The sequence below is a fragment of the Chroicocephalus ridibundus genome, chromosome 7 (assembly GCF_963924245.1).
Source record: "Chroicocephalus ridibundus chromosome 7, bChrRid1.1, whole genome shotgun sequence".
In the NCBI taxonomy this organism is placed as follows: Eukaryota; Metazoa; Chordata; class Aves; order Charadriiformes; family Laridae; genus Chroicocephalus; species Chroicocephalus ridibundus.
The window spans coordinates 31,755,834-31,764,657 of NC_086290.1; positions in this window are offsets into that span (position 1 = coordinate 31,755,834).

The window sequence follows — 8,824 nt, forward strand, 5'->3', positions numbered from 1 at the left end:
GCGGTTTGGACCAAAGCACCCCCACCAAGGACCAGACCTGCTGGTCCGGACATACCCACGGCACAGGCAGGGACAGCACGCCTTCAGGCCTGGTGCTGGGGAGCGCCAGCACCCAAAATATCCCCGACTGCATCCCAGAGCCCAGAAAGCAAAGACTCAAAGCATGACTTGGCTCCTGCCTTCCTCCCAGAGGTAAAATCTGGCTTGCCCATCGCTCCCTGGCCACTGGCTCTTATGCGGCACGGTGACCGCTGCAACCACACGCCAAAGTCCTCGGGGGTTTCAAGACCAGAGACCCTCATTGCCACCCCCGAAATCCTCTGTGTCTACAAGCCCACCCAGCCTAGGCGTGCGTGTCATTTGGCACTGTCAACCTTACCAAGTGCTTATCAAAGCTTAACAACTTTTTTTAAAAAAAGGCAAAAAAAAACCAAAAAAAAAGCTGACATCCCTATGCCTCTTTGCTTTATGCTGGAAGTTTTGCCTGTAATAAAGCTATATGGAAGAGAATTACAAGTCACGTGTTCCTTTGGAACACAGTGGCATACCCCTGTAGCAGGAGTCATAACTTTTAATTCTCCCCAACAATGAGTTTCTGTGAACTAGCAGCTCAGCAGAAAGCAATCACAGACAGTTTCATTACAGCTTTCAGTTGATTATCCAAATTATAGCTGAGAGCAGAGGGCAGCCTTTTTATTATCATCATTGCTGTACAATTAGAAAATGCTGATGAAGCTCCACAAAAGCTGACATTCTCTTTTTTTTTTTTTTTTTTTGCTGGTATTTTTAATTTTTATAAGCGCTCCCTTGGGCAGTATCTTGGTTTGATTCAACATGCAATGGGGAACAGGTACCTTAGGAGGGAAGGGAGAAGATAAGAAGGGGAAAATGGGGCAGCTCTTCGTTGCAGTTAATCTATCAACTCTTGTAGCCTGGTTCAGGTTTCGCCACTCCTCCAGATGCATCTAATTCTTAGAGCCTGGCTGTAAATAATGCTGTATTTGCTACACTGGGGACACATAAAATCCAATTAAGAGCCAGGTAGACATCTGTTGGCTTGCTCTGTGCTTCTGTTTCCTTTTTTTTTTGGTTTGTTTTTTTTTTATGAATACGTAGCAGAGCAACCAGAACAGGATTAAATATGGTGTAAGCGCAAGTACAGTTGATAGGCTTGTTATTCATCTCCACCGTACAGTATGAGGGCACGGTGCTTTATGTGCTCCCAGCACTGTTAGTGACACAAGCTGGGCCTGCACAAAACCCGACAGGTGCCAAACCCTGGAGACAAAAGAGAAGGTGTTTCCCGCCCCTCAGAACTTGCTGTTGTTGTTAAAAAAACTCTACAAATTATCCGGGAATGGCTTTACCTTTAATCCCTGTGCAGAGGTGTTCGTGAAGCTCCACCACACACCAGACAGGTCTGCCTGAGAGTCCAGCAAGTCCCTGCTCCTGGCTCCATCCCAGAGGATACGGGCATGGGCTGACCACACCTGTGTCCCCACGGACATACCTTCCACCCACTGAGGCAGCTTCAGCTGGCATGCAGCGGTTCCTGGTAGAAGCAGAAAGAAAAAAGGTGGTAAATATTTCTCTATTATTTGGTTCTTTCCCTGCTGTATTGTCAGCCCACGCTGTTTACTTGGACAAACTGCCTTTGTGAAGGATACGGTGACTTTTAAAAGACTTTAGAAAGGACTGAGCTGCCTCTGTGACGACTAGCGATTGCCCTGGCCCTTGTTCGGGAGCTCGGCAGATTTTGCAAAGAGCTTTTCAGCCCGGGCTCTGGGCAGGGACAAAGCCGGGGAGCACTGATCTCCCTCTTGGCTTGGCCTGTACCAAAACAGGGCAGGAACCTCCTGCCCCTCTTGTTGTAGGACCATCAGGCCGTCCCTGGTCCTCCACCCTCCTTGGTTTTGTCCGCACGGCTGACGAAGCTCCGGCTCCCAGGAAAGGAGCGGGAGAGGCCCATCAGAAGTGACTGTGGGCTCCTGGTGCTGGTGGGCAACTTGGCGGTCACCCCAGCTGGGGGCTGCGCGAGGCTGCGCTAGCTCAGGCTCCTAAAGAAGAGACAAGGTCCCTGCTGCCCCGCAGGCGGCTCGGAGCCCTTGGAGAGCGGGCAGAGCAGAACGAGACTCACCGCCGGCATTTGCAGAGGGATCCTGGCACCCAAATCCTACCGGAGCGCAGCAGCAGCAGCGGGGGCAAACGTTCTGTCATCTGCCTGAATGAGCTACAAGCTGTGGGCTGGGGACAGGAATTCAGATTTAAACCACTCAAATGCTTTTCACCATGGATGCCTTGTTGAAATTCCCTTGAAAAGCCTAACCTACATCAATACTGTTTGGTTTTATATATACTTTTGCAATTGCACGCCTTAACATACTGCAGGGAAACAAAACCATGCCAAACCGTAGTGATATTCAAAAAGCTACGCGGAACTAGACAACTTCTGAGTGAATTAATGCAAAACTTGATTTCTAACAGTGACACAGGCTTTAGCAACACCTGACACAAGGGCTGCAGTTTGTAAAATGCTACCAGAAGTTCAGGTAAGTAAAACTAAAGCAAAATCAGGAAGAGTGGCTGCATTTGAAGCTCATCTTCCCGGACTCATCAATTATTACTTAACAATATTTGCACATATAAGTGCCCATAAAAGGTACATAATTAGTTTCCGCTGGTCTCCCTGGGGACTGGGAGCCCTTTCTGCGTGGCAGGGTTGGTTCACCCAAGGGGTGTTCCTGTCCCCAGGTGCCACCACCGCAGCACGCAGAAGGCAGAGACAGGACCAGGGCCCTGGCCCAGAGGCGCAGGAGGGTCAGTGGGGATGAGGAAGGGGCCCTTCCACAGGCTCCACGTCCCAGCCCAGCCACCAGCTCCACGGCCACAGCTGATTTTCAAATCTCCCTGCTGTGATTCACACCGTGCCGAGATAAGGAGGAGGCAGTGAATTTACGTTTGATTTTCTTGGGACACACACACACACACACGTTGCAGCCTGAAAGTTTTCAGCTATGTAGTTTTCGAAACACAACACGTCGTGCTTTTTTCTTTTTCTTTTTTTCTTTTTTTTCTTTTTTTTCTTTTTTTTTCTTTTTACATGGGCCCTTGAAAAGAAAACAGTCTCCCCATAGTGAAGTTGACATGATAAATTAGTATGGCCCTGGCAAAGCCCTCACTCTTCATTGGGCAAATACTTATTTATGGACTTTCAAATTGTGGCTCATGTAACAACAGGGTGAGTGACTTTCAAAAACCCTCCGCCATGTATTGACCTGATAGAGCCTAATGGGTCCTTCAGAGCAATTAGGATTTATTGTGTTAGCGTCTATTGTGTATAAAGACCATTTTAAAAACATGTGTTATTTACCCAGAAGGCAGTAATGACTGTTTAAATACACAGTTAGATTGTTTCTCTGAAATGCTTGCTGCTCTATACATTGCAAAGAAGTTACTCCAAGTATTTTTCAGAGTCAAATACTTTGCTCGGCTGGGATTTCCAAGCAGGGTGATTGTACGCACATACATTTCTATGCTTATAGCTGTAAGTGAGTTGAGCTCTCAGGAAAGCTGCCAAATGAGCAACCCCGAAGCATGAAATCTGAGATTTTTTTTCTTGGCCAAGGGGCCAGTGCTCCCCACTCTAGTGGTCTGAGTGGCTCCAGCTGAGAGAGCAGGGCATCTCCTGCAAACCGCCCGAGTCTGATCTGAATGTCCAGCAAAGGTGACCTTAATGGCCACAAAGCTGTGGGTTCCACCATGGCACATCTAACCCTCTCTGTGCATGTGAGGTGGGACCATCACGGCTTGCCAGTAACCTGCTGGGGTGGGGGGCAGCATGCAAAAATACAGGCATTGGCTTCTGCGCACAGGTGCAGATTTGAGAAGCCTCAACCCTGGCCAGGCTCCTTGGCAGGCATGAAGGAGCACGGCAAAGGTCACAGAATCACAGAATGGTAGGGTTGGAAGGGACCTCATCTAGTCCAACCCCCCTGCCAGAGCAGGGTCACCTAGAGCAGGCTGCACAGGAACGTGTCCAGGCGGGTTTGGAATGTCTCCAGAGACGGAGACTCCACCACCTCTCTGGGCAGCCTCTTCCAGTGCTCTGCCACCCTCAGGGTAAAGAAGTTCCTCCTCATGTTGAGATGGAACTTCCTATGTTCAAGTTTGTGCCCATTACCTCTTGTCCTGTCGCTGGTCACCACTGAAGAGAGCGTGGCTCCATCCTCCTGACACCCACCCTTTATGTATTTATAAGTGTTGATAAGATCCCCCCTCAGCCGTCTTTTTTCCAGACTGAAGAGACCCAAGTTCCTCAGCCTTTCTTCCTAAGAGAGGTCTTCCAGTCCCCTAATCATCTTGGTAGCCATCAGGTCAGCGCTGGCTTACACCAGTTTTGATGCTCATCACATGAGTAAAACAAAACCCCAACTCATATGTAGGGGCTATCAAATGCCGCTATGAAATAATAATAATATAGACTAGCTACTGCTTGCTTTATCTTCAGGCCAATGCTGGCTTGATCAACACCATCTCTAAATAGCTATTTACTTTTTCTGCCCCTCCTTTGCTATGAGAGACCTTTAGGGTGTTCAAAGCAGTTCAGCTTTGGCACAATGCTTTCCCTGCCCTGCCTCAGCTCACAGCCTTTGGAAACTTGTTTCTATTTGCTTGTTTTGCACCAAAAATTAAAATAATATCTGTTACAGTACTTTATTTCCAGGGACAAAAGTACCAAGCAGTTTTCTAATCCAGCAAAGAGAGAGAGAGAGGTTAGAGCAACCTCTGGCTGAAAATGTTGTAGCAGATACTTCGGAGTGAAGGTGCCAGTTTGTAATGGCCAATGTGCAAAGTCCTCTGGAGAAAACACTCAAGCGGCCTGGACCCGAAGCTGGCTGAAACTTGTAATTTCTGTTTTGCGGAAAATTCCAACATTAAAAAAACAATGTAAAACACACCAGTTTGTGCCAAGCAGGGCAAGCTGCCCACACTTCTGAGAAATCCTGCAGCATCAGGAAAAGCTAGGAGGTTTCCTGTCACAACGTGGAGAAGTCCTAGAAGCCCCCTGCCCAGGGAGGCCTTGGGAGCACAGGATGGGGGAGGTCCTGGAGCGGGGGACACGGAAATCCTGGGGTGCCAGGAGCTTGCTGGGAAACCGGGCAGAATTCAGACAGGAATCCGCCCGGTGAGCACTTGTCCCTTAGGTCCTGCCTGGCTTTCAGAGAAAGTCGGTCAGTCAAAATAGAAAAGTTTCCAAGAAACTTTCTGTCTATGCTGAACTGGCACTTTACAGAGAAACCGCTACGGGTGTGAACATCCGCGGTTATGGGTGGTCTCTCCTGGCCTTAAAATTCTATGAATTGGTGAAAAACACGTGATAACAACTGCCGCCATTAGGAGTGACTTCAGTCTGTGTTCAGAATAGTTCAAGTTCAGTCTGGCCTTTCCTGAAAATATGAAGTTTCATACAGTTGAAATGGGTTTCAGACACGTAAGGCACTCTGACTGCATTTCTTCGCTAACCTCTCAAGACGCTGTGACGCAGGTTTTCCCAATGCAGTGATTCTGGACCGTCTTGAGGCAACCTTAAGGGATCTTTATTTCCAGAAATCGTTACAGACCTGTCCCGTGGACTCCTTTACAACATGCCACATTGCCCACTCAAGATCAGAGGCAACCAAAAAAATCACACACCAGTTGAAGGCTTTATCCTGTATGTGTACTCATCTGTAGCACCCTGGAAGCAGAAAGGTCACATGCAACACACGCACGTGCCATGTTTTCAGGTTTTCATGAACCAGTAAGTATCAAGACGAGAGACCTCCTGAAACAACGTCCTCTCCCTGACCTTTCAGGCACTCCTTCTAAGACTAGGCACTTCAGATTCTCCATATCTGCTTTCGACATCCTTGAAGTGCTTGACATGGGGCTGGAGGAATATTTGGAGCTAAGGCTTAGCGAGTCATGTCATTCACATCAAATGAACCAAATTATGTTGAAATACAGATTTAAGTCCCTGCATAATCAACATTTATTGGACCTAAGTAAAGAGAGACAGAAACAGATGAAAAGGCAATTAGCACTTGCTGGAACTATACATGTTTTTATGACTTCCTTCTGCAAGCCATTCATGGGATAATGTAATACACAGGTCAAAGTGATTTTGGAAAGGATATTGCCAGCAACCTTCGCATTGAGGCATTAGTTAGATGTGAGGAATTAACACACGCAAGTAACCCACCGAGCTCAATCTTAAATAGCAACACCTTTAGCAGGGACTAGCGTTACAGAATTAGAGCACATCAAGAGATTTGCTGGGCAAAAGAAGGAATCTGTTCCCTAAATCCTGCACCTCACTGCCGTGTGCAGCACCATCAAGCACACACCGATGTTACCCTGCTTGGGATACATCCTGGTGATGCAAGGGAGCGCTCCAAAACATTTCAGTCCTTCCACAAGTGCTAGCACAGGGCTGCCAGAAATCTCTGATGGCCAGGTTGTGTAGTCCTCTCACAGGGTCTTTTTATCAAACTGATCCAATCAACCTGAGTTTATATAAGCAACAAGCTGACAAAAAAGGTAGCGCAACAGCTGCAAAGATGGGGTTCACACAGGCCAGCACCTTCCTCGTGGCATGAAAATGGTGGGGTAGCTTGGTTCAGCTTTCTGCTCAGAGAAGTCTGCCCAGCTGCAGCAGATTTCCCTCTCTTTGTGTATTTCCCTTAGGCTGGTGGAACTGACTGTTCCACTATTTGGGACAGGGGAGCCGCTGAGCCCCTCTCCGTGCCGCCGGCAGGCTGGCACTGCCAGAGCCTGGCCGTTACACCCACGCCAGGCAGACAGGACCCCACCGGGCGCGCTCGGAGAAATCACTGTGCGAGCTGCCACCATGCAGCTTCGTTATGTGCCCCCTCGCTGTGCTAGGTGACGAACGTACCTGCAGCACAAACAGCTCTCGGGCTGAGCAGACACACAAGGAACACAAAAAAATGGGAGAAAGGGCAGGTAATTCTCCCTGTTTTTGCAGACAGACGAGGTCTGTGATTTGCCCTTATGGCTACACAGAGCTGGGAAATCAGCCCTTCGGTCCTGAGCTGGAAAAAGACCATTCTGGCTCCCGCTGCAGTCACTGCTCTGCGTTTCCGTTCCACTGGAGCACATCGGGCTGACAACCTCCGGTGCTACGCTGCAGGGATGCGAGGCTGCGGGGATGCGAGGCTGCGCGTCCGTGCAGCCAGGGCCAGCCTGACCGTCCTGCAGGCAAAAACCCCTTTCTGGTAGAGGGACAGCCTGGAGGGGAAGGAGGCCGATTCCTTACCTGGGGCAGCCAGGCTGCATCCCTTGTTGGGGGAGGCAGGGGGAAGGCAAGGTGAGAACACAACGTAATCCTTTCAGCTGAGACTCTGCCAGGGATGTTGCTAATTAGCAGAGAGAGGACGTGTTGTGGCGGGTGAGAGACAGACACGTCCTGTGTTGCGAGACAGTGCCTTCCACCAGCTCTATCTGTGAGACACGTACGCTGTCAGCTCCCTGATCGTGTTTGCGTTGCGGGAGCCATCCCGGCAGCACCAGCCGAGCCCTTGATGCCCGCTGCGCTGCCCTCAGCCGCCTGTGAAACCTGTGATGGGATTTTGGAGGGACCAAAAGTCTTGGTCGCGAATCTTATTTTCGCTGCTCTAGTGCAATCAAACCTATTTTGCATAGCCATAGAGAGCGGCTGTGGTTTCCGGGTCGTGGAAGAAGACTGGTCCTGGAGCAGCAACTGCATTTCCTAAGCTTGCTCGAGTATCTTAGAGAGAGGAGAGCGTTGCACCTGGGGCTAACAGGTGAAATGAGGAGGTATCTTCAGTCTCTACCAGAAGAGAGATGGCAGTCCGGAACTGTACACGTATATGTGTGGGTGCATCACTCACGCGCTGCAGTTTGGAAACGCTTCCAGCAGAGACTACTACATTTGGTCAGTTGGTGTCTGGTCTAATTTACACTGAGCCGAATCCGCAAGAGCCCAGTTTAAGTTTGCGGGATTGTGTGTGGTTGTGCCTGAGCTCCATGCTACAGCACCTCTGCTATGAGGACAGGCTGAGAGAGTTGGGGTGGTTCAGCCTGGAGAAGAGAAGGCTCTGGGGAGACCTCACAGCAGCCTTCCAGTACCTGAAGGGGGCCTACAGGAAAGCTGGGGAGGGACTCTTTATCAGGGAGTGGAGTGATAGGACACGGGGTAACAGTTTCAAACTGAAGGAGGGGAGATTTACATTAGATATTAGGAAGAAATTCTTTACTGTGAGGGTGGTGAGGCACTGGAACAGGTTGCCCAGAGAAGCTGTGGGTGCCCCATCCCTGGAAGTGTTCAAGGCCAGGCTGGATGGGGCTTTGAGCAGCCTGGTCTAGTGGGAGGTGTCCCTGCCCAGGGCAGGGGGTTGGAACTGGATGATCTTTATGGTCCCATCTAACCTGAACCATTCTATGATTCTATGATGAGCACCTGTTCCAGCACCCCTGTACCCAAACAGAGCCAAAACACACATCCATTAGCTGAGAAGAGCCAGCAAACGAACCACCAGGCCCTGCAGCTTTCTTCCATAGATTTTGTTTAAGATTCCCTGACAACATAAAAGGAACGATTCATAATTTTGTGTCTCTGTGTACTTTCCATTTGGGCCAAGATGCCCTGAATTTCTCCTCAACACTTAAGCACGTTTATGTGTGGCCAAACCTGCCCTACGGATCTTTTAACCTGGCATATTCCTGAGACGCAGCAAACTCTCTTGGGCACAGAAGCTTCTGACTAAACCTGGCACAAGCAGTTCAGGAGATGGGCCGAGGC